Raw genomic sequence first — 26,904 nt, forward strand, 5'->3', positions numbered from 1 at the left:
AGTGTGTGCATTTGATGTGGTCCCGTTTGTTTCTTGTTTCCTTTGTTGCCCTTGCCCAGTCAGACATGCTTCTTCCCAATAGGCGGCTCAGACAGATGGCAAAGAGCACTCTGCCTAGGTCTTCTCCTACAAGGTTCTCGGTTTCAAGTCTGCCATTCAAGGCTTTAATCCATTTCAGGTGGTGTGTGTGCCAGGTGTAACAGCATGGTGTACTCTCGTTGTGTTCCATGTGGCTGTGCAGGCTTCCCAGCACCGTTTATTGTAGAGACTCTCCTTTCTCCGCTGTCTCCACTTGGCTCCCTGGTCCAAAATGGGCTGTCCATGTAAGTTTGAGTTGGGCTCTGGGCTCTCAATTGTTTTGCATGGGTCTTCATGCCTGTTTTGGGGCCCAGACTGTGCCGTTTCGGTACCTAGCGCTTCGTCCTCTGTGTTGAAATCAGAAATTGTGACACGTGCTGCTTTGTTCGTTTTCCTGAGGATTCCTTTGCCTAGTCAGGGTCTCGTGTTGCTGGCTAGAAACTTTAGGATTCTCTCTTCTTCTCTGTGGCAAATACTGCTGCAACTTTGACTGGGATTGCATGGAATCCAGAGATTCCTTACTGCGGTATGAACCTTTCAAGTGTGTTAATCCTTCCATTCCTAGATCCCTCGATATCTTTTTTTTTCTTGTGTCTTCTTGAGTTTCTTTCCCCAAAGGTTTGCTAGTTTTTGAATTAACATAGAATTCACCTGTTTTGCTAAGGTTATTCACAGAGATCCTATTCTTCGTAATGGCAAGCTCCTGTTTTTTTGTTTTTTTTTTTTCCTTAGCTTCAGTTTTTCTATTCTTTGCAACTTTTAATTGGTTTTGTTTTGGCACAAGTGCATTGCTGTGCTCACATCTGCTGGCAATGCTCCTGTATTTGCTGTGGAAGTCTGGCCCTGTCCAACGTCCCATCCCATCTGCCTCTACTCTACCTCGGACGCCTGCACCAGAACAACTGAAGCAGTGGTGAGGAGGCCCAAACCGAGGATTCCACCCAGCCCATACTGGGCCACAGACCCAGGAGGTGCGGACCTCACCACTGCACCACCGGCCGGCGACTTACATGTTCAGTGGCAACGTGCAGTTGAGTGCAATGGGAGTTAAATATACTAGTGAGCCAGACTCTAGCACTGTGTAGATGAGGCTAGGTTGTTTTTCGGGTCCATTGTGATGTCAGAGGATTTGTCATAAGTGTGTCTCTGAGGTCCAGCATGCTTCATGGATACAGGTTTCAGAGCCTGCTTGGAGCAGTCTCATAACTCACCCTTCCCAGTTAGCCCATGCTTGACCTTCGCTGCCGTTTTTTGGCTTGTGAATTTCTCTGACTTTCAAACGTTCCAGCAGAGTCTGTCTAAAGACGGACATCATCTTTCATTGTGGATAATTCAGGTGTGATTTCTGTTCACCTTCCATTTTCTGGGTCCTCTTTTTCTTTTCCATAGTATACTCGTCATGGTCTTTCTCAGCTATCTCCCTTAGACATGCTTATCAGTCCGTTCTCCTTCATTCCAAGTGATTAGTTTGTATTTCTTTAATCGCTGTATGTTCTCTAGGGTGAGGTGTGAGTGCTTTCGTGACTCTTGGTTGTTGTCCTTGAATTTGCACCGGTCACTTGTAGGACTCTTGGCTATCCTAGCCTGGGTCAAACTAAGCACTGAGAACACGTGGTCATGTGGGTTGGTTTGACATCCTGAGATCAGAAACTCCAAATTCGAGGTGGTCCTGGCAACCCCCTTCACGGACACAATGTTTCCAAGACAACTTAGACAAATCGGATGAATTCCACTCTCCAGGAAAGAGATTTTTCTGTCTCTTTTCCGGATTTGGGAAGTTTCGAACTTGACCCCTGATCCTTGAACGTTCCCCTAGATTCCGTCCAGATACGGGCTTACTTAATTTTTATAGGGTGGGCCATTTGTTTGCCCTACATCCTCTACCCTGGCCTGTGTATTTTTCTTGAAACACAACTGTAAAGTTCTAATTTTCGTGCAACTTCCTTACATATGGTGTCAAAACACATAATCAATAATCCTTCTACGGCAAGAGGTAGGGGGAGAGAATTTCGATGGAGGCAAACAGAGCACACTAGCCTGGGAGGGCAGCCTTCACGAAGGAACGAAGCCCTGTGGAAGAGGGTGCTTTTCAGCACCCTTGCAGAGCACTTCCAAACAAAGAGACATACCCCAAGCGTGACAGGGCTCCATTCCTTCAAGGCTTCCTAGACATCTCTTGGGACACATTACCATGTGCCCAGTGGGCCCACGTGACACCAGAGCTTCGGAAAAAGAGACTGACCTTCAAAGAATGCTATGGGCCTTGGAAAGGAGGCATCGATTCTTCTCTTCAATGTCCTCAAGACATCTTTCTTGACTTTGCATTATGCTTAAGGCACAAGGGCACTGTAGGTGTGATGAACCCCAAGTCCGGCCACTTGTTTCCAATGAAGTTGCAAGCTTGAATCAGCATGACCTCCCCATAGACTTGAATCGATGACAATGTTCTCCTCTCCGTGCTTGTCCCTCTATTCTCACTTGTGGCCTAGGGTTCCTTTCTTATCCCTTGCATCAGACTCTGTTTTATCTCTTCTAGTTTCTGTGCCTGCTTTCTGTTTGCCAAACCTGTTTCTGGGTATCTGTCCCTTTAATAGCCTAGCCTAGGCCAATCCTCAGACTGTAACCATGCGGCCACCCTGGGGGACATGTTCACCGTGATGTCATAAGCGACCTCAAAATTCGAAGTTGTCCTGACAACCTCCGTGCACACAGAGTTTCACAGCCATCTCAGACCAGTCTGACTCCTCACCCTGTCTAGGTAGGATAGTTTTCCTTTTTCTGCAATTGTTGTCAGTTTCTATCTTTCTCCTTGAACTTCGAAAGGGCTCCTACATTCTCTCTAGACACTGGTTTCACTCCTGTAAGATTATCCTGGGTTTTATCTCTTATATCTTGGGTAGATGGCAAAATGGGTGGACCTTACCCAGAAAAAGTCCTGGACTCCCTCACAAGTTGAAGTTGCCCAGGGAATGTTCTGACGCACAATGATGGTGTCATCTCGTGGCACTCTGCCAATTCCACCTTGGCAGGTCACAAGTTTTCCTTCCTTCTGCCTTTGGGAAGTGTACCAGATACTTCCATAGATTGTAATATTCTTATGGTTCCTTTTCTTGTGCGTATTGATAACGTATCCTCACAATTGCTGCTTATTTATGATCTCTGCCCGCACCATACCATGAAATCTATATTTCCTAACACTACTAATGTGATATGCACTCGTAATGTGAAACAGTGAGGCCCGGGCCGCCCAAGCGGAATGTGGGCACTTCCCTGCTCCACCACAGGGCCGGCCCTGAATTGTACTTTTGGACCAACCTTTTGCCTGAACTTGGGAAGACGTGGGCCTGTTTGGATTATTCGTGAAGGTGATTAGTAATAACATCATGGACGGTAACATTTTCCGTTCGTTCATGGGTTTAGGACTGATCATGTTCTCTTCGTAGTATTCCTCTTCACCTATTTGGAATGGTCTGCCTTTCTGTAGCATCTGTAAGCATTTGGAGGTGATTTTCCATCCTTGGAAGTTCACCTTCTGTAAACTCTTTCCGCCCCCAAAGCTTTATGACATCATTCTGGACCCCTTTTTGGATTTTTGATTTGAGGTGAATTTATAGCCATGACCCTGCCTTAGAACGTACTATAACTTCCAGATTCACATCCTCATTGCTTTAGACTTCTGTGTAGCTTACATCATCTTCACCAGTGTAAGACTAATCACAGGCCCTCACCACACACTTGTGCCTAATCTTCTCTTTCACCCTCCGTCACCGCCCCTCTTTGCCTCTGGGAGCCCGCATACAAATGTTCAGTGCCACCTGTTGGTTAGTGCTTGCTTTTTCTTCTCCTTGTAAGTGAGATTCTATGGTATTTGAATTTCTCACTGGGGCTTGTTACACTTCCCCTAAAACCCTCACAGCCATTCTGGTGGTCACAAATGGCTGGATTGCATCATTTGTTCCGGCTGAGTGGTATACCATTGTGTGGCTATAGCCCATCTTCCTTCTCCAATCATCCCTTGCTGGACACCAGGGTGCTTTCCAAGCCTTGGATATCAGGAGTAAGACTGTGGTGAACACAGCCATGCACATGTCTTTATGCGGTAGTCTTTCTGACTTTTTTGGATAAACAAGCGGCAGGTTAATAGCTGGGTCATACGGGACATGGATGCTTAAATTTCTGAGGCAGTTGCACACCTTTGGCATCGTGGCCGCACCGGGTTACACTCCCACCAGCAGTGCAGGAGGCTTCCCTTCTCTCCACCTCCTCTCTGACACTTGTTATTTCCTGTCTGCTTCCTTCTAGCCATGCTGACCACAGTGAGCTGCCATGTCCTTGCAGTTTGGATTTGCATTTTCCTGAGACTTAATGATGGTGAACAAGTTTTCATGCACCTACTGGCCCTCTTTCTGTCTTCTTCGGAGAAATCTCTGCTTCCATCTTTTGACCAGGTTTTCATTGGCTTGTTTTTTTTCTTGTGGAGACGTGCGAGTTGATTGTATCTTTGGGCTTTTCACCCCTTGTCCGATGTGTGGTTTGCAAACATCCTCTCCCAATTGTTGTGGTGTCTTAGTATTCAGTTGATGGTTTCCTTGACTGGCAGAAGTGTGTGCATTTGATGTGGTCCCGTTTGTTTCTTGTTTCCTTTGTTGCCCTTGCCCAGTCAGACATGCTTCTTCCCAATAGGCGGCTCAGACAGATGGCAAAGAGCACTCTGCCTAGGTCTTCTCCTACAAGGTTCTCGGTTTCAAGTCTGCCATTCAAGGCTTTAATCCATTTCAGGTGGTGTGTGTGCCAGGTGTAACAGCATGGTGTACTCTCGTTGTGTTCCATGTGGCTGTGCAGGCTTCCCAGCACCGTTTATTGTAGAGACTCTCCTTTCTCCGCTGTCTCCACTTGGCTCCCTGGTCCAAAATGGGCTGTCCATGTAAGTTTGAGTTGGGCTCTGGGCTCTCAATTGTTTTGCATGGGTCTTCATGCCTGTTTTGGGGCCCAGACTGTGCCGTTTTGGTACCTAGCGCTTCGTCCTCTGTGTTGAAATCAGAAATTGTGACACGTGCTGCTTTGTTCGTTTTCCTGAGGATTCCTTTGCCTAGTCAGGGTCTCGTGTTGCTGGCTAGAAACTTTAGGATTCTCTCTTCTTCTCTGTGGCAAATACTGCTGCAACTTTGACTGGGATTGCATGGAATCCAGAGATTCCTTACTGCGGTATGAACCTTTCAAGTGTGTTAATCCTTCCATTCCTAGATCCCTCGATATCTTTTTTTTTCTTGTGTCTTCTTGAGTTTCTTTCCCCAAAGGTTTGCTAGTTTTTGAATTAACATAGAATTCACCTGTTTTGCTAAGGTTATTCACAGAGATCCTATTCTTCGTAATGGCAAGCTCCTGTTTTTTTGTTTTTTTTTTTTTCCTTAGCTTCAGTTTTTCTATTCTTTGCAACTTTTAATTGGTTTTGTTTTGGCACAAGTGCATTGCTGTGCTCACATCTGCTGGCAATGCTCCTGTATTTGCTGTGGAAGTCTGGCCCTGTCCAACGTCCCATCCCATCTGCCTCTACTCTACCTCGGACGCCTGCACCAGAACAACTGAAGCAGTGGTGAGGAGGCCCAAACCGAGGATTCCACCCAGCCCATACTGGGCCACAGACCCAGGAGGTGCGGACCTCACCACTGCACCACCGGCCGGCGACTTACATGTTCAGTGGCAACGTGCAGTTGAGTGCAATGGGAGTTAAATATACTAGTGAGCCAGACTCTAGCACTGTGTAGATGAGGCTAGGTTGTTTTTCGGGTCCATTGTGATGTCAGAGGATTTGTCATAAGTGTGTCTCTGAGGTCCAGCATGCTTCATGGATACAGGTTTCAGAGCCTGCTTGGAGCAGTCTCATAACTCACCCTTCCCAGTTAGCCCATGCTTGACCTTCGCTGCCGTTTTTTGGCTTGTGAATTTCTCTGACTTTCAAACGTTCCAGCAGAGTCTGTCTAAAGACGGACATCATCTTTCATTGTGGATAATTCAGGTGTGATTTCTGTTCACCTTCCATTTTCTGGGTCCTCTTTTTCTTTTCCATAGTATACTCGTCATGGTCTTTCTCAGCTATCTCCCTTAGACATGCTTATCAGTCCGTTCTCCTTCATTCCAAGTGATTAGTTTGTATTTCTTTAATCGCTGTATGTTCTCTAGGGTGAGGTGTGAGTGCTTTCGTGACTCTTGGTTGTTGTCCTTGAATTTGCACCGGTCACTTGTAGGACTCTTGGCTATCCTAGCCTGGGTCAAACTAAGCACTGAGAACACGTGGTCATGTGGGTTGGTTTGACATCCTGAGATCAGAAACTCCAAATTCGAGGTGGTCCTGGCAACCCCCTTCACGGACACAATGTTTCCAAGACAACTTAGACAAATCGGATGAATTCCACTCTCCAGGAAAGAGATTTTTCTGTCTCTTTTCCGGATTTGGGAAGTTTCGAACTTGACCCCTGATCCTTGAACGTTCCCCTAGATTCCGTCCAGATACGGGCTTACTTAATTTTTATAGGGTGGGCCATTTGTTTGCCCTACATCCTCTACCCTGGCCTGTGTATTTTTCTTGAAACACAACTGTAAAGTTCTAATTTTCGTGCAACTTCCTTACATATGGTGTCAAAACACATAATCAATAATCCTTCTACGGCAAGAGGTAGGGGGAGAGAATTTCGATGGAGGCAAACAGAGCACACTAGCCTGGGAGGGCAGCCTTCACGAAGGAACGAAGCCCTGTGGAAGAGGGTGCTTTTCAGCACCCTTGCAGAGCACTTCCAAACAAAGAGACATACCCCAAGCGTGACAGGGCTCCATTCCTTCAAGGCTTCCTAGACATCTCTTGGGACACATTACCATGTGCCCAGTGGGCCCACGTGACACCAGAGCTTCGGAAAAAGAGACTGACCTTCAAAGAATGCTATGGGCCTTGGAAAGGAGGCATCGATTCTTCTCTTCAATGTCCTCAAGACATCTTTCTTGACTTTGCATTATGCTTAAGGCACAAGGGCACTGTAGGTGTGATGAACCCCAAGTCCGGCCACTTGTTTCCAATGAAGTTGCAAGCTTGAATCAGCATGACCTCCCCATAGACTTGAATCGATGACAATGTTCTCCTCTCCGTGCTTGTCCCTCTATTCTCACTTGTGGCCTAGGGTTCCTTTCTTATCCCTTGCATCAGACTCTGTTTTATCTCTTCTAGTTTCTGTGCCTGCTTTCTGTTTGCCAAACCTGTTTCTGGGTATCTGTCCCTTTAATAGCCTAGCCTAGGCCAATCCTCAGACTGTAACCATGCGGCCACCCTGGGGGACATGTTCACCGTGATGTCATAAGCGACCTCAAAATTCGAAGTTGTCCTGACAACCTCCGTGCACACAGAGTTTCACAGCCATCTCAGACCAGTCTGACTCCTCACCCTGTCTAGGTAGGATAGTTTTCCTTTTTCTGCAATTGTTGTCAGTTTCTATCTTTCTCCTTGAACTTCGAAAGGGCTCCTACATTCTCTCTAGACACTGGTTTCACTCCTGTAAGATTATCCTGGGTTTTATCTCTTATATCTTGGGTAGATGGCAAAATGGGTGGACCTTACCCAGAAAAAGTCCTGGACTCCCTCACAAGTTGAAGTTGCCCAGGGAATGTTCTGACGCACAATGATGGTGTCATCTCGTGGCACTCTGCCAATTCCACCTTGGCAGGTCACAAGTTTTCCTTCCTTCTGCCTTTGGGAAGTGTACCAGATACTTTCATAGATTGTAATATTCTTATGGTTCCTTTTCTTGTGCGTATTGATAACGTATCCTCACAATGGCTGCTTATTTATGATCTCTGCCCGCACCATACCATGAAATCTATATTTCCTAACACTACTAATGTGATATGCACTCGTAATGTGAAACAGTGAGGCCCGGGCCACCCAAGCGGAATGTGGGCACTTCCCTGCTCCACCACAGGGCCGGCCCTGAATTGTACTTTTGGACCAACCTTTTGCCTGAACTTGGGAAGACGTGGGCCTGTTTGGATTATTCGTGAAGGTGATTAGTAATAACATCATGGACGGTAACATTTTCCGTTCGTTCATGGGTTTAGGACTGATCATGTTCTCTTCGTAGTATTCCTCTTCACCTATTGGGAATGGTCTGCCTTTCTGTAGCATCTGTAAGCATTTGGAGGTGATTTTCCATCCTTGGAAGTTCACCTTCTGTAAACTCTTTCCGCCCCCAAAGCTTTATGACATCATTCTGGACCCCTTTTTGGATTTTTGATTTGAGGTGAATTTATAGCCATGACCCTGCCTTAGAACGTACTATAACTTCCAGATTCACATCCTCATTGCTTTAGACTTCTGTGTAGCTTACATCATCTTCACCAGTGTAAGACTAATCACAGGCCCTCACCACACACTTGTGCCTAATCTTCTCTTTCACCCTCCGTCACCGCCCCTCTTTGCCTCTGGGAGCCCGCATACAAATGTTCAGTGCCACCTGTTGGTTAGTGCTTGCTTTTTCTTCTCCTTGTAAGTGAGATTCTATGGTATTTGAATTTCTCACTGGGGCTTGTTACACTTCCCCTAAAACCCTCACAGCCATTCTGGTGGTCACAAATGGCTGGATTGCATCATTTGTTCCGGCTGAGTGGTATACCATTGTGTGGCTATAGCCCATCTTCCTTCTCCAATCATCCCTTGCTGGACACCAGGGTGCTTTCCAAGCCTTGGATATCAGGAGTAAGACTGTGGTGAACACAGCCATGCACATGTCTTTATGCGGTAGTCTTTCTGACTTTTTTGGATAAACAAGCGGCAGGTTAATAGCTGGGTCATACGGGACATGGATGCTTAAATTTCTGAGGCAGTTGCACACCTTTGGCATCGTGGCCGCACCGGGTTACACTCCCACCAGCAGTGCAGGAGGCTTCCCTTCTCTCCACCTCCTCTCTGACACTTGTTATTTCCTGTCTGCTTCCTTCTAGCCATGCTGACCACAGTGAGCTGCCATGTCCTTGCAGTTTGGATTTGCATTTTCCTGAGACTTAATGATGGTGAACAAGTTTTCATGCACCTACTGGCCCTCTTTCTGTCTTCTTCGGAGAAATCTCTGCTTCCATCTTTTGACCAGGTTTTCATTGGCTTGTTTTTTTTCTTGTGGAGACGTGCGAGTTGATTGTATCTTTGGGCTTTTCACCCCTTGTCCGATGTGTGGTTTGCAAACATCCTCTCCCAATTGTTGTGGTGTCTTAGTATTCAGTTGATGGTTTCCTTGACTGGCAGAAGTGTGTGCATTTGATGTGGTCCCGTTTGTTTCTTGTTTCCTTTGTTGCCCTTGCCCAGTCAGACATGCTTCTTCCCAATAGGCGGCTCAGACAGATGGCAAAGAGCACTCTGCCTAGGTCTTCTCCTACAAGGTTCTCGGTTTCAAGTCTGCCATTCAAGGCTTTAATCCATTTCAGGTGGTGTGTGTGCCAGGTGTAACAGCATGGTGTACTCTCGTTGTGTTCCATGTGGCTGTGCAGGCTTCCCAGCACCGTTTATTGTAGAGACTCTCCTTTCTCCGCTGTCTCCACTTGGCTCCCTGGTCCAAAATGGGCTGTCCATGTAAGTTTGAGTTGGGCTCTGGGCTCTCAATTGTTTTGCATGGGTCTTCATGCCTGTTTTGGGGCCCAGACTGTGCCGTTTTGGTACCTAGCGCTTCGTCCTCTGTGTTGAAATCAGAAATTGTGACACGTGCTGCTTTGTTCGTTTTCCTGAGGATTCCTTTGCCTAGTCAGGGTCTCGTGTTGCTGGCTAGAAACTTTAGGATTCTCTCTTCTTCTCTGTGGCAAATACTGCTGCAACTTTGACTGGGATTGCATGGAATCCAGAGATTCCTTACTGCGGTATGAACCTTTCAAGTGTGTTAATCCTTCCATTCCTAGATCCCTCGATATCTTTTTTTTTCTTGTGTCTTCTTGAGTTTCTTTCCCCAAAGGTTTGCTAGTTTTTGAATTAACATAGAATTCACCTGTTTTGCTAAGGTTATTCACAGAGATCCTATTCTTCGTAATGGCAAGCTCCTGTTTTTTTGTTTTTTTTTTCCTTAGCTTCAGTTTTTCTATTCTTTGCAACTTTTAATTGGTTTTGTTTTGGCACAAGTGCATTGCTGTGCTCACATCTGCTGGCAATGCTCCTGTATTTGCTGTGGAAGTCTGGCCCTGTCCAACGTCCCATCCCATCTGCCTCTACTCTACCTCGGACGCCTGCACCAGAACAACTGAAGCAGTGGTGAGGAGGCCCAAACCGAGGATTCCACCCAGCCCATACTGGGCCACAGACCCAGGAGGTGCGGACCTCACCACTGCACCACCGGCCGGCCACTTACATGTTCAGTGGCAACGTGCAGTTGAGTGCAATGGGAGTTAAATATACTAGTGAGCCCGACTCTAGCACTGTGTAGATGAGGCTAGGTTGTTTTTCGGGTCCATTGTGATGTCAGAGGATTTGTCATAATTGTGTCTCTGAGGTCCAGCATGCTTCATGGATACAGGTTTCAGAGCCTGCTTGGAGCAGTCTCATAACTCACCCTTCCCAGTTAGCCCATGCTTGACCTTCGCTGCCGTTTTTTGGCTTGTGAATTTCTCTGACTTTCAAACGTTCCAGCAGAGTCTGTCTAAAGACGGACATCATCTTTCATTGTGGATAATTCAGGTGTGATTTCTGTTCACCTTCCATTTTCTGGGTCCTCTTTTTCTTTTCCATAGTATACTCGTCATGGTCTTTCTCAGCTATCTCCCTTAGACATGCTTATCAGTCCGTTCTCCTTCATTCCAAGTGATTAGTTTGTATTTCTTTAATCGCTGTATGTTCTCTAGGGTGAGGTGTGAGTGCTTTCGTGACTCTTGGTTGTTGTCCTTGAATTTGCACCGGTCACTTGTAGGACTCTTGGCTATCCTAGCCTGGGTCAAACTAAGCACTGAGAACACGTGGTCATGTGGGTTGGTTTGACATCCTGAGATCAGAAACTCCAAATTCGAGGTGGTCCTGGCAACCCCCTTCACGGACACAATGTTTCCAAGACAACTTAGACAAATCGGATGAATTCCACTCTCCAGGAAAGAGATTTTTCTGTCTCTTTTCCGGATTTGGGAAGTTTCGAACTTGACCCCTGATCCTTGAACGTTCCCCTAGATTCCGTCCAGATACGGGCTTACTTAATTTTTATAGGGTGGGCCATTTGTTTGCCCTACATCCTCTACCCTGGCCTGTGTATTTTTCTTGAAACACAACTGTAAAGTTCTAATTTTCGTGCAACTTCCTTACATATGGTGTCAAAACACATAATCAATAATCCTTCTACGGCAAGAGGTAGGGGGAGAGAATTTCGATGGAGGCAAACAGAGCACACTAGCCTGGGAGGGCAGCCTTCACGAAGGAACGAAGCCCTGTGGAAGAGGGTGCTTTTCAGCACCCTTGCAGAGCACTTCCAAACAAAGAGACATACCCCAAGCGTGACAGGGCTCCATTCCTTCAAGGCTTCCTAGACATCTCTTGGGACACATTACCATGTGCCCAGTGGGCCCACGTGACACCAGAGCTTCGGAAAAAGAGACTGACCTTCAAAGAATGCTATGGGCCTTGGAAAGGAGGCATCGATTCTTCTCTTCAATGTCCTCAAGACATCTTTCTTGACTTTGCATTATGCTTAAGGCACAAGGGCACTGTAGGTGTGATGAACCCCAAGTCCGGCCACTTGTTTCCAATGAAGTTGCAAGCTTGAATCAGCATGACCTCCCCATAGACTTGAATCGATGACAATGTTCTCCTCTCCGTGCTTGTCCCTCTATTCTCACTTGTGGCCTAGGGTTCCTTTCTTATCCCTTGCATCAGACTCTGTTTTATCTCTTCTAGTTTCTGTGCCTGCTTTCTGTTTGCCAAACCTGTTTCTGGGTATCTGTCCCTTTAATAGCCTAGCCTAGGCCAATCCTCAGACTGTAACCATGCGGCCACCCTGGGGGACATGTTCACCGTGATGTCATAAGCGACCTCAAAATTCGAAGTTGTCCTGACAACCTCCGTGCACACAGAGTTTCACAGCCATCTCAGACCAGTCTGACTCCTCACCCTGTCTAGGTAGGATAGTTTTCCTTTTTCTGCAATTGTTGTCAGTTTCTATCTTTCTCCTTGAACTTCGAAAGGGCTCCTACATTCTCTCTAGACACTGGTTTCACTCCTGTAAGATTATCCTGGGTTTTATCTCTTATATCTTGGGTAGATGGCAAAATGGGTGGACCTTACCCAGAAAAAGTCCTGGACTCCCTCACAAGTTGAAGTTGCCCAGGGAATGTTCTGACGCACAATGATGGTGTCATCTCGTGGCACTCTGCCAATTCCACCTTGGCAGGTCACAAGTTTTCCTTCCTTCTGCCTTTGGGAAGTGTACCAGATACTTCCATAGATTGTAATATTCTTATGGTTCCTTTTCTTGTGCGTATTGATAACGTATCCTCACAATTGCTGCTTATTTATGATCTCTGCCCGCACCATACCATGAAATCTATATTTCCTAACACTACTAATGTGATATGCACTCGTAATGTGAAACAGTGAGGCCCGGGCCGCCCAAGCGGAATGTGGGCACTTCCCTGCTCCACCACAGGGCCGGCCCTGAATTGTACTTTTGGACCAACCTTTTGCCTGAACTTGGGAAGACGTGGGCCTGTTTGGATTATTCGTGAAGGTGATTAGTAATAACATCATGGACGGTAACATTTTCCGTTCGTTCATGGGTTTAGGACTGATCATGTTCTCTTCGTAGTATTCCTCTTCACCTATTTGGAATGGTCTGCCTTTCTGTAGCATCTGTAAGCATTTGGAGGTGATTTTCCATCCTTGGAAGTTCACCTTCTGTAAACTCTTTCCGCCCCCAAAGCTTTATGACATCATTCTGGACCCCTTTTTGGATTTTTGATTTGAGGTGAATTTATAGCCATGACCCTGCCTTAGAACGTACTATAACTTCCAGATTCACATCCTCATTGCTTTAGACTTCTGTGTAGCTTACATCATCTTCACCAGTGTAAGACTAATCACAGGCCCTCACCACACACTTGTGCCTAATCTTCTCTTTCACCCTCCGTCACCGCCCCTCTTTGCCTCTGGGAGCCCGCATACAAATGTTCAGTGCCACCTGTTGGTTAGTGCTTGCTTTTTCTTCTCCTTGTAAGTGAGATTCTATGGTATTTGAATTTCTCACTGGGGCTTGTTACACTTCCCCTAAAACCCTCACAGCCATTCTGGTGGTCACAAATGGCTGGATTGCATCATTTGTTCCGGCTGAGTGGTATACCATTGTGTGGCTATAGCCCATCTTCCTTCTCCAATCATCCCTTGCTGGACACCAGGGTGCTTTCCAAGCCTTGGATATCAGGAGTAAGACTGTGGTGAACACAGCCATGCACATGTCTTTATGCGGTAGTCTTTCTGACTTTTTTGGATAAACAAGCGGCAGGTTAATAGCTGGGTCATACGGGACATGGATGCTTAAATTTCTGAGGCAGTTGCACACCTTTGGCATCGTGGCCGCACCGGGTTACACTCCCACCAGCAGTGCAGGAGGCTTCCCTTCTCTCCACCTCCTCTCTGACACTTGTTATTTCCTGTCTGCTTCCTTCTAGCCATGCTGACCACAGTGAGCTGCCATGTCCTTGCAGTTTGGATTTGCATTTTCCTGAGACTTAATGATGGTGAACAAGTTTTCATGCACCTACTGGCCCTCTTTCTGTCTTCTTCGGAGAAATCTCTGCTTCCATCTTTTGACCAGGTTTTCATTGGCTTGTTTTTTTTCTTGTGGAGACGTGCGAGTTGATTGTATCTTTGGGCTTTTCACCCCTTGTCCGATGTGTGGTTTGCAAACATCCTCTCCCAATTGTTGTGGTGTCTTAGTATTCAGTTGATGGTTTCCTTGACTGGCAGAAGTGTGTGCATTTGATGTGGTCCCGTTTGTTTCTTGTTTCCTTTGTTGCCCTTGCCCAGTCAGACATGCTTCTTCCCAATAGGCGGCTCAGACAGATGGCAAAGAGCACTCTGCCTAGGTCTTCTCCTACAAGGTTCTCGGTTTCAAGTCTGCCATTCAAGGCTTTAATCCATTTCAGGTGGTGTGTGTGCCAGGTGTAACAGCATGGTGTACTCTCGTTGTGTTCCATGTGGCTGTGCAGGCTTCCCAGCACCGTTTATTGTAGAGACTCTCCTTTCTCCGCTGTCTCCACTTGGCTCCCTGGTCCAAAATGGGCTGTCCATGTAAGTTTGAGTTGGGCTCTGGGCTCTCAATTGTTTTGCATGGGTCTTCATGCCTGTTTTGGGGCCCAGACTGTGCCGTTTTGGTACCTAGCGCTTCGTCCTCTGTGTTGAAATCAGAAATTGTGACACGTGCTGCTTTGTTCGTTTTCCTGAGGATTCCTTTGCCTAGTCAGGGTCTCGTGTTGCTGGCTAGAAACTTTAGGATTCTCTCTTCTTCTCTGTGGCAAATACTGCTGCAACTTTGACTGGGATTGCATGGAATCCAGAGATTCCTTACTGCGGTATGAACCTTTCAAGTGTGTTAATCCTTCCATTCCTAGATCCCTCGATATCTTTTTTTTTCTTGTGTCTTCTTGAGTTTCTTTCCCCAAAGGTTTGCTAGTTTTTGAATTAACATAGAATTCACCTGTTTTGCTAAGGTTATTCACAGAGATCCTATTCTTCGTAATGGCAAGCTCCTGTTTTTTTGTTTTTTTTTTCCTTAGCTTCAGTTTTTCTATTCTTTGCAACTTTTAATTGGTTTTGTTTTGGCACAAGTGCATTGCTGTGCTCACATCTGCTGGCAATGCTCCTGTATTTGCTGTGGAAGTCTGGCCCTGTCCAACGTCCCATCCCATCTGCCTCTACTCTACCTCGGACGCCTGCACCAGAACAACTGAAGCAGTGGTGAGGAGGCCCAAACCGAGGATTCCACCCAGCCCATACTGGGCCACAGACCCAGGAGGTGCGGACCTCACCACTGCACCACCGGCCGGCCACTTACATGTTCAGTGGCAACGTGCAGTTGAGTGCAATGGGAGTTAAATATACTAGTGAGCCCGACTCTAGCACTGTGTAGATGAGGCTAGGTTGTTTTTCGGGTCCATTGTGATGTCAGAGGATTTGTCATAATTGTGTCTCTGAGGTCCAGCATGCTTCATGGATACAGGTTTCAGAGCCTGCTTGGAGCAGTCTCATAACTCACCCTTCCCAGTTAGCCCATGCTTGACCTTCGCTGCCGTTTTTTGGCTTGTGAATTTCTCTGACTTTCAAACGTTCCAGCAGAGTCTGTCTAAAGACGGACATCATCTTTCATTGTGGATAATTCAGGTGTGATTTCTGTTCACCTTCCATTTTCTGGGTCCTCTTTTTCTTTTCCATAGTATACTCGTCATGGTCTTTCTCAGCTATCTCCCTTAGACATGCTTATCAGTCCGTTCTCCTTCATTCCAAGTGATTAGTTTGTATTTCTTTAATCGCTGTATGTTCTCTAGGGTGAGGTGTGAGTGCTTTCGTGACTCTTGGTTGTTGTCCTTGAATTTGCACCGGTCACTTGTAGGACTCTTGGCTATCCTAGCCTGGGTCAAACTAAGCACTGAGAACACGTGGTCATGTGGGTTGGTTTGACATCCTGAGATCAGAAACTCCAAATTCGAGGTGGTCCTGGCAACCCCCTTCACGGACACAATGTTTCCAAGACAACTTAGACAAATCGGATGAATTCCACTCTCCAGGAAAGAGATTTTTCTGTCTCTTTTCCGGATTTGGGAAGTTTCGAACTTGACCCCTGATCCTTGAACGTTCCCCTAGATTCAGTCCAGATACGGGCTTACTTAATTTTTATAGGGTGGGCCATTTGTTTGCCCTACATCCTCTACCCTGGCCTGTGTATTTTTCTTGAAACACAACTGTAAAGTTCTAATTTTCGTGCAACTTCCTTACATATGGTGTCAAAACACATAATCAATAATCCTTCTACGGCAAGAGGTAGGGGGAGAGAATTTCGATGGAGGCAAACAGAGCACACTAGCCTGGGAGGGCAGCCTTCACGAAGGAACGAAGCCCTGTGGAAGAGGGTGCTTTTCAGCACCCTTGCAGAGCACTTCCAAACAAAGAGACATACCCCAAGCGTGACAGGGCTCCATTCCTTCAAGGCTTCCTAGACATCTCTTGGGACACATTACCATGTGCCCAGTGGGCCCACGTGACACCAGAGCTTCGGAAAAAGAGACTGACCTTCAAAGAATGCTATGGGCCTTGGAAAGGAGGCATCGATTCTTCTCTTCAATGTCCTCAAGACATCTTTCTTGACTTTGCATTATGCTTAAGGCACAAGGGCACTGTAGGTGTGATGAACCCCAAGTCCGGCCACTTGTTTCCAATGAAGTTGCAAGCTTGAATCAGCATGACCTCCCCATAGACTTGAATCGATGACAATGTTCTCCTCTCCGTGCTTGTCCCTCTATTCTCACTTGTGGCCTAGGGTTCCTTTCTTATCCCTTGCATCAGACTCTGTTTTATCTCTTCTAGTTTCTGTGCCTGCTTTCTGTTTGCCAAACCTGTTTCTGGGTATCTGTCCCTTTAATAGCCTAGCCTAGGCCAATCCTCAGACTGTAACCATGCGGCCACCCTGGGGGACATGTTCACCGTGATGTCATAAGCGACCTCAAAATTCGAAGTTGTCCTGACAACCTCCGTGCACACAGAGTTTCACAGCCATCTCAGACCAGTCTGACTCCTCACCCTGTCTAGGTAGGATAGTTTTCCTTTTTCTGCAATTGTTGTCAGTTTCTATCTTTCTCCTTGAACTTCGAAAGGGCTCCTACATTCTCTCTAGACACTGGTTTCACTCCTGTAAGATTATCCTGGGTTTTATCTCTTATATCTTGGGTAGATGGCAAAATGGGTGGACCTTACCCAGAAAAAGTCCTGGACTCCCTCACAAGTTGAAGTTGCCCAGGGAATGTTCTGACGCACAATGATGGTGTCATCTCGTGGCACTCTGCCAATTCCACCTTGGCAGGTCACAAGTTTTCCTTCCTTCTGCCTTTGGGAAGTGTACCAGATACTTCCATAGATTGTAATATTCTTATGGTTCCTTTTCTTGTGCGTATTGATAACGTATCCTCACAATTGCTGCTTATTTATGATCTCTGCCCGCACCATACCATGAAATCTATATTTCCTAACACTACTAATGTGATATGCACTCGTAATGTGAAACAGTGAGGCCCGGGCCGCCCAAGCGGAATGTGGGCACTTCCCTGCTCCACCACAGGGCCGGCCCTGAATTGTACTTTTGGACCAACCTTTTGCCTGAACTTGGGAAGACGTGGGCCTGTTTGGATTATTCGTGAAGGTGATTAGTAATAACATCATGGACGGTAACATTTTCCGTTCGTTCATGGGTTTAGGACTGATCATGTTCTCTTCGTAGTATTCCTCTTCACCTATTTGGAATGGTCTGCCTTTCTGTAGCATCTGTAAGCATTTGGAGGTGATTTTCCATCCTTGGAAGTTCACCTTCTGTAAACTCTTTCCGCCCCCAAAGCTTTATGACATCATTCTGGACCCCTTTTTGGATTTTTGATTTGAGGTGAATTTATAGCCATGACCCTGCCTTAGAACGTACTATAACTTCCAGATTCACATCCTCATTGCTTTAGACTTCTGTGTAGCTTACATCATCTTCACCAGTGTAAGACTAATCACAGGCCCTCACCACACACTTGTGCCTAATCTTCTCTTTCACCCTCCGTCACCGCCCCTCTTTGCCTCTGGGAGCCCGCATACAAATGTTCAGTGCCACCTGTTGGTTAGTGCTTGCTTTTTCTTCTCCTTGTAAGTGAGATTCTATGGTATTTGAATTTCTCACTGGGGCTTGTTACACTTCCCCTAAAACCCTCACAGCCATTCTGGTGGTCACAAATGGCTGGATTGCATCATTTGTTCCGGCTGAGTGGTATACCATTGTGTGGCTATAGCCCATCTTCCTTCTCCAATCATCCCTTGCTGGACACCAGGGTGCTTTCCAAGCCTTGGATATCAGGAGTAAGACTGTGGTGAACACAGCCATGCACATGTCTTTATGCGGTAGTCTTTCTGACTTTTTTGGATAAACAAGCGGCAGGTTAATAGCTGGGTCATACGGGACATGGATGCTTAAATTTCTGAGGCAGTTGCACACCTTTGGCATCGTGGCCGCACCGGGTTACACTCCCACCAGCAGTGCAGGAGGCTTCCCTTCTCTCCACCTCCTCTCTGACACTTGTTATTTCCTGTCTGCTTCCTTCTAGCCATGCTGACCACAGTGAGCTGCCATGTCCTTGCAGTTTGGATTTGCATTTTCCTGAGACTTAATGATGGTGAACAAGTTTTCATGCACCTACTGGCCCTCTTTCTGTCTTCTTCGGAGAAATCTCTGCTTCCATCTTTTGACCAGGTTTTCATTGGCTTGTTTTTTTTCTTGTGGAGACGTGCGAGTTGATTGTATCTTTGGGCTTTTCACCCCTTGTCCGATGTGTGGTTTGCAAACATCCTCTCCCAATTGTTGTGGTGTCTTAGTATTCAGTTGATGGTTTCCTTGACTGGCAGAAGTGTGTGCATTTGATGTGGTCCCGTTTGTTTCTTGTTTCCTTTGTTGCCCTTGCCCAGTCAGACATGCTTCTTCCCAATAGGCGGCTCAGACAGATGGCAAAGAGCACTCTGCCTAGGTCTTCTCCTACAAGGTTCTCGGTTTCAAGTCTGCCATTCAAGGCTTTAATCCATTTCAGGTGGTGTGTGTGCCAGGTGTAACAGCATGGTGTACTCTCGTTGTGTTCCATGTGGCTGTGCAGGCTTCCCAGCACCGTTTATTGTAGAGACTCTCCTTTCTCCGCTGTCTCCACTTGGCTCCCTGGTCCAAAATGGGCTGTCCATGTAAGTTTGAGTTGGGCTCTGGGCTCTCAATTGTTTTGCATGGGTCTTCATGCCTGTTTTGGGGCCCAGACTGTGCCGTTTCGGTACCTAGCGCTTCGTCCTCTATGTTGAAATCAGAAATTGTGACACGTGCTGCTTTGTTCGTTTTCCTGAGGATTCCTTTGCCTAGTCAGGGTCTCGTGTTGCTGGCTAGAAACTTTAGGATTCTCTCTTCTTCTCTGTGGCAAATACTGCTGCAACTTTGACTGGGATTGCATGGAATCCAGAGATTCCTTACTGCGGTATGAACCTTTCAAGTGTGTTAATCCTTCCATTCCTAGATCCCTCGATATCTTTTTTTTTCTTGTGTCTTCTTGAGTTTCTTTCCCCAAAGGTTTGCTAGTTTTTGAATTAACATAGAATTCACCTGTTTTGCTAAGGTTATTCACAGAGATCCTATTCTTCGTAATGGCAAGCTCCTGTTTTTTTGTTTTTTTTTTTTTTCCTTAGCTTCAGTTTTTCTATTCTTTGCAACTTTTAATTGGTTTTGTTTTGGCACAAGTGCATTGCTGTGCTCACATCTGCTGGCAATGCTCCTGTATTTGCTGTGGAAGTCTGGCCCTGTCCAACGTCCCATCCCATCTGCCTCTACTCTACCTCGGACGCCTGCACCAGAACAACTGAAGCAGTGGTGAGGAGGCCCAAACCGAGGATTCCACCCAGCCCATACTGGGCCACAGACCCAGGAGGTGCGGACCTCACCACTGCACCACCGGCCGGCCACTTACATGTTCAGTGGCAACGTGCAGTTGAGTGCAATGGGAGTTAAATATACTAGTGAGCCCAACTCTAGCACTGTGTAGATGAGGCTAGGTTGTTTTTCGGGTCCATTGTGATGTCAGAGGATTTGTCATAATTGTGTCTCTGAGGTCCAGCATGCTTCATGGATACAGGTTTCAGAGCCTGCTTGGAGCAGTCTCATAACTCACCCTTCCCAGTTAGCCCATGCTTGACCTTCGCTGCCGTTTTTTGGCTTGTGAATTTCTCTGACTTTCAAACGTTCCAGCAGAGTCTGTCTAAAGACGGACATCATCTTTCATTGTGGATAATTCAGGTGTGATTTCTGTTCACCTTCCATTTTCTGGGTCCTCTTTTTCTTTTCCATAGTATACTCGTCATGGTCTTTCTCAGCTATCTCCCTTAGACATGCTTATCAGTCCGTTCTCCTTCATTCCAAGTGATTAGTTTGTATTTCTTTAATCGCTGTATGTTCTCTAGGGTGAGGTGTGAGTGCTTTCGTGACTCTTGGTTGTTGTCCTTGAATTTGCACCGGTCACTTGTAGGACTCTTGGCTATCCTAGCCTGGGTCAAACTAAGCACTGAGAACACGTGGTCATGTGGGTTGGTTTGACATCCTGAGATCAGAAACTCCAAATTCGAGGTGGTCCTGGCAACCCCCTTCACGGACACAATGTTTCCAAGACAACTTAGACAAATCGGATGAATTCCACTCTCCAGGAAAGAGATTTTTCTGTCTCTTTTCCGGATTTGGGAAGTTTCGAACTTGACCCCTGATCCTTGAACGTTCCCCTAGATTCAGTCCAGATACGGGCTTACTTAATTTTTATAGGGTGGGCCATTTGTTTGCCCTACATCCTCTACCCTGGCCTGTGTATTTTTCTTGAAACACAACTGTAAAGTTCTAATTTTCGTGCAACTTCCTTACATATGGTGTCAAAACACATAATCAATAATCCTTCTACGGCAAGAGGTAGGGGGAGAGAATTTCGATGGAGGCAAACAGAGCACACTAGCCTGGGAGGGCAGCCTTCACGAAGGAACGAAGCCCTGTGGAAGAGGGTGCTTTTCAGCACCCTTGCAGAGCACTTCCAAACAAAGAGACATACCCCAAGCGTGACAGGGCTCCATTCCTTCAAGGCTTCCTAGACATCTCTTGGGACACATTACCATGTGCCCAGTGGGCCCACGTGACACCAGAGCTTCGGAAAAAGAGACTGACCTTCAAAGAATGCTATGGGCCTTGGAAAGGAGGCATCGATTCTTCTCTTCAATGTCCTCAAGACATCTTTCTTGACTTTGCATTATGCTTAAGGCACAAGGGCACTGTAGGTGTGATGAACCCCAAGTCCGGCCACTTGTTTCCAATGAAGTTGCAAGCTTGAATCAGCATGACCTCCCCATAGACTTGAATCGATGACAATGTTCTCCTCTCCGTGCTTGTCCCTCTATTCTCACTTGTGGCCTAGGGTTCCTTTCTTATCCCTTGCATCAGACTCTGTTTTATCTCTTCTAGTTTCTGTGCCTGCTTTCTGTTTGCCAAACCTGTTTCTGGGTATCTGTCCCTTTAATAGCCTAGCCTAGGCCAATCCTCAGACTGTAACCATGCGGCCACCCTGGGGGACATGTTCACCGTGATGTCATAAGCGACCTCAAAATTCGAAGTTGTCCTGACAACCTCCGTGCACACAGAGTTTCACAGCCATCTCAGACCAGTCTGACTCCTCACCCTGTCTAGGTAGGATAGTTTTCCTTTTTCTGCAATTGTTGTCAGTTTCTATCTTTCTCCTTGAACTTCGAAAGGGCTCCTACATTCTCTCTAGACACTGGTTTCACTCCTGTAAGATTATCCTGGGTTTTATCTCTTATATCTTGGGTAGATGGCAAAATGGGTGGACCTTACCCAGAAAAAGTCCTGGACTCCCTCACAAGTTGAAGTTGCCCAGGGAATGTTCTGACGCACAATGATGGTGTCATCTCGTGGCACTCTGCCAATTCCACCTTGGCAGGTCACAAGTTTTCCTTCCTTCTGCCTTTGGGAAGTGTACCAGATACTTCCATAGATTGTAATATTCTTATGGTTCCTTTTCTTGTGCGTATTGATAACGTATCCTCACAATTGCTGCTTATTTATGATCTCTGCCCGCACCATACCATGAAATCTATATTTCCTAACACTACTAATGTGATATGCACTCGTAATGTGAAACAGTGAGGCCCGGGCCGCCCAAGCGGAATGTGGGCACTTCCCTGCTCCACCACAGGGCCGGCCCTGAATTGTACTTTTGGACCAACCTTTTGCCTGAACTTGGGAAGACGTGGGCCTGTTTGGATTATTCGTGAAGGTGATTAGTAATAACATCATGGACGGTAACATTTTCCGTTCGTTCATGGGTTTAGGACTGATCATGTTCTCTTCGTAGTATTCCTCTTCACCTATTTGGAATGGTCTGCCTTTCTGTAGCATCTGTAAGCATTTGGAGGTGATTTTCCATCCTTGGAAGTTCACCTTCTGTAAACTCTTTCCGCCCCCAAAGCTTTATGACATCATTCTGGACCCCTTTTTGGATTTTTGATTTGAGGTGAATTTATAGCCATGACCCTGCCTTAGAACGTACTATAACTTCCAGATTCACATCCTCATTGCTTTAGACTTCTGTGTAGCTTACATCATCTTCACCAGTGTAAGACTAATCACAGGCCCTCACCACACACTTGTGCCTAATCTTCTCTTTCACCCTCCGTCACCGCCCCTCTTTGCCTCTGGGAGCCCGCATACAAATGTTCAGTGCCACCTGTTGGTTAGTGCTTGCTTTTTCTTCTCCTTGTAAGTGAGATTCTATGGTATTTGAATTTCTCACTGGGGCTTGTTACACTTCCCCTAAAACCCTCACAGCCATTCTGGTGGTCACAAATGGCTGGATTGCATCATTTGTTCCGGCTGAGTGGTATACCATTGTGTGGCTATAGCCCATCTTCCTTCTCCAATCATCCCTTGCTGGACACCAGGGTGCTTTCCAAGCCTTGGATATCAGGAGTAAGACTGTGGTGAACACAGCCATGCACATGTCTTCATGCGGTAGTCTTTCTGACTTTTTTGGATAAACAAGCGGCAGGTTAATAGCTGGGTCATACGGGACATGGATGCTTAAATTTCTGAGGCAGTTGCACACCTTTGGCATCGTGGCCGCACCGGGTTACACTCCCACCAGCAGTGCAGGAGGCTTCCCTTCTCTCCACCTCCTCTCTGACACTTGTTATTTCCTGTCTGCTTCCTTCTAGCCATGCTGACCACAGTGAGCTGCCATGTCCTTGCAGTTTGGATTTGCATTTTCCTGAGACTTAATGATGGTGAACAAGTTTTCATGCACCTACTGGCCCTCTTTCTGTCTTCTTCGGAGAAATCTCTGCTTCCATCTTTTGACCAGGTTTTCATTGGCTTGTTTTTTTTCTTGTGGAGACGTGCGAGTTGATTGTATCTTTGGGCTTTTCACCCCTTGTCCGATGTGTGGTTTGCAAACATCCTCTCCCAATTGTTGTGGTGTCTTAGTATTCAGTTGATGGTTTCCTTGACTGGCAGAAGTGTGTGCATTTGATGTGGTCCCGTTTGTTTCTTGTTTCCTTTGTTGCCCTTGCCCAGTCAGACATGCTTCTTCCCAATAGGCGGCTCAGACAGATGGCAAAGAGCACTCTGCCTAGGTCTTCTCCTACAAGGTTCTCGGTTTCAAGTCTGCCATTCAAGGCTTTAATCCATTTCAGGTGGTGTGTGTGCCAGGTGTAACAGCATGGTGTACTCTCGTTGTGTTCCATGTGGCTGTGCAGGCTTCCCAGCACCGTTTATTGTAGAGACTCTCCTTTCTCCGCTGTCTCCACTTGGCTCCCTGGTCCAAAATGGGCTGTCCATGTAAGTTTGAGTTGGGCTCTGGGCTCTCAATTGTTTTGCATGGGTCTTCATGCCTGTTTTGGGGCCCAGACTGTGCCGTTTCGGTACCTAGCGCTTCGTCCTCTATGTTGAAATCAGAAATTGTGACACGTGCTGCTTTGTTCGTTTTCCTGAGGATTCCTTTGCCTAGTCAGGGTCTCGTGTTGCTGGCTAGAAACTTTAGGATTCTCTCTTCTTCTCTGTGGCAAATACTGCTGCAACTTTGACTGGGATTGCATGGAATCCAGAGATTCCTTACTGCGGTATGAACCTTTCAAGTGTGTTAATCCTTCCATTCCTAGATCCCTCGATATCTTTTTTTTTCTTGTGTCTTCTTGAGTTTCTTTCCCCAAAGGTTTGCTAGTTTTTGAATTAACATAGAATTCACCTGTTTTGCTAAGGTTATTCACAGAGATCCTATTCTTCGTAATGGCAAGCTCCTGTTTTTTTGTTTTTTTTTTTTTCCTTAGCTTCAGTTTTTCTATTCTTTGCAACTTTTAATTGGTTTTGTTTTGGCACAAGTGCATTGCTGTGCTCACATCTGCTGGCAATGCTCCTGTATTTGCTGTGGAAGTCTGGCCCTGTCCAACGTCCCATCCCATCTGCCTCTACTCTACCTCGGACGCCTGCACCAGAACAACTGAAGCAGTGGTGAGGAGGCCCAAACCGAGGATTCCACCCAGCCCATACTGGGCCACAGACCCAGGAGGTGCGGACCTCACCACTGCACCACCGGCCGGCCACTTACATGTTCAGTGGCAACGTGCAGTTGAGTGCAATGGGAGTTAAATATACTAGTGAGCCCGACTCTAGCACTGTGTAGATGAGGCTAGGTTGTTTTTCGGGTCCATTGTGATGTCAGAGGATTTGTCATAAGTGTGTCTCTGAGGTCCAGCATGCTTCATGGATACAGGTTTCAGAGCCTGCTTGGAGCAGTCTCATAACTCACCCTTCCCAGTTAGCCCATGCTTGACCTTCGCTGCCGTTTTTTGGCTTGTGAATTTCTCTGACTTTCAAACGTTCCAGCAGAGTCTGTCTAAAGACGGACATCATCTTTCATTGTGGATAATTCAGGTGTGATTTCTGTTCACCTTCCATTTTCTGGGTCCTCTTTTTCTTTTCCATAGTATACTCGTCATGGTCTTTCTCAGCTATCTCCCTTAGACATGCTTATCAGTCCGTTCTCCTTCATTCCAAGTGATTAGTTTGTATTTCTTTAATCGCTGTATGTTCTCTAGGGTGAGGTGTGAGTGCTTTCGTGACTCTTGGTTGTTGTCCTTGAATTTGCACCGGTCACTTGTAGGACTCTTGGCTATCCTAGCCTGGGTCAAACTAAGCACTGAGAACACGTGGTCATGTGGGTTGGTTTGACATCCTGAGATCAGAAACTCCAAATTCGAGGTGGTCCTGGCAACCCCCTTCACGGACACAATGTTTCCAAGACAACTTAGACAAATCGGATGAATTCCACTCTCCAGGAAAGAGATTTTTCTGTCTCTTTTCCGGATTTGGGAAGTTTCGAACTTGACCCCTGATCCTTGAACGTTCCCCTAGATTCCGTCCAGATACGGGCTTACTTAATTTTTATAGGGTGGGCCATTTGTTTGCCCTACATCCTCTACCCTGGCCTGTGTATTTTTCTTGAAACACAACTGTAAAGTTCTAATTTTCGTGCAACTTCCTTACATATGGTGTCAAAACACATAATCAATAATCCTTCTACGGCAAGAGGTAGGGGGAGAGAATTTCGATGGAGGCAAACAGAGCACACTAGCCTGGGAGGGCAGCCTTCACGAAGGAACGAAGCCCTGTGGAAGAGGGTGCTTTTCAGCACCCTTGTAGAGCACTTCCAAACAAAGAGACATACCCCAAGCGTGACAGGGCTCCATTCCTTCAAGGCTTCCAAGACATCTCTTGGGACACATTACCATGTGCCCAGTGGGCCCACGTGACACCAGAGCTTCGGAAAAAGAGACTGACCTTCAAAGAATGCTATGGGCCTTGGAAAGGAGGCATCGATTCTTCTCTTCAATGTCCTCAAGACATCTTTCTTGACTTTGCATTATGCTTAAGGCACAAGGGCACTGTAGGTGTGATGAACCCCAAGTCCGGCCACTTGTTTCCAATGAAGTTGCAAGCTTGAATCAGCATGACCTCCCCATAGACTTGAATAGATGACAATGTTCTCCTCTCCGTGCTTGTCCCTCTATTCTCACTTGTGGCCTAGGGTTCCTTTCTTATCCCTTGCATCAGACTCTGTTTTATCTCTTCTAGTTTCTGTGCCTGCTTTCTGTTTGCCAAACCTGTTTCTGGGTATCTGTCCCTTTAATAGCCTAGCCTAGGCCAGTCCTCAGACTGTAACCATGCGGCCACCCTGGGGGACATGTTCACCGTGATGTCATAAGCGACCTCAAAATTCGAAGTTGTCCTGACAACCTCCGTGCACACAGAGTTTCACAGCCATCTCAGACCAGTCTGACTCCTCACCCTGTCTAGGTAGGATAGTTTTCCTTTTTCTGCAATTGTTGTCAGTTTCTATCTTTCTCCTTGAACTTCGAAAGGGCTCCTACATTCTCTCTAGACACTGGTTTCACTCCTGTAAGATTATCCTGGGTTTTATCTCTTATATCTTGGGTAGATGGCAAAATGGGTGGACCTTACCCAGAAAAAGTCCTGGACTCCCTCACAAGTTGAAGTTGCCCAGGGAATGTTCTGACGCACAATGATGGTGTCATCTCGTGGCACTCTGCCAATTCCACCTTGGCAGGTCACAAGTTTTCCTTCCTTCTGCCTTTGGGAAGTGTACCAGATACTTCCATAGATTGTAATATTCTTATGGTTCCTTTTCTTGTGCGTATTGATAACGTATCCTCACAATTGCTGCTTATTTATGATCTCTGCCCGCACCATACCATGAAATCTATATTTCCTAACACTACTAATGTGATATGCACTCGTAATGTGAAACAGTGAGGCCCGGGCCGCCCAAGCGGAATGTGGGCACTTCCCTGCTCCACCACAGGGCCGGCCCTGAATTGTACTTTTGGACCAACCTTTTGCCTGAACTTGGGAAGACGTGGGCCTGTTTGGATTATTCGTGAAGGTGATTAGTAATAACATCATGGACGGTAACATTTTCCGTTCGTTCATGGGTTTAGGACTGATCATG

Source organism: Equus asinus, chromosome 26 (assembly GCF_041296235.1).
Source record: "Equus asinus isolate D_3611 breed Donkey chromosome 26, EquAss-T2T_v2, whole genome shotgun sequence".
NCBI classification, from domain to species: Eukaryota; Metazoa; Chordata; class Mammalia; order Perissodactyla; family Equidae; genus Equus; species Equus asinus.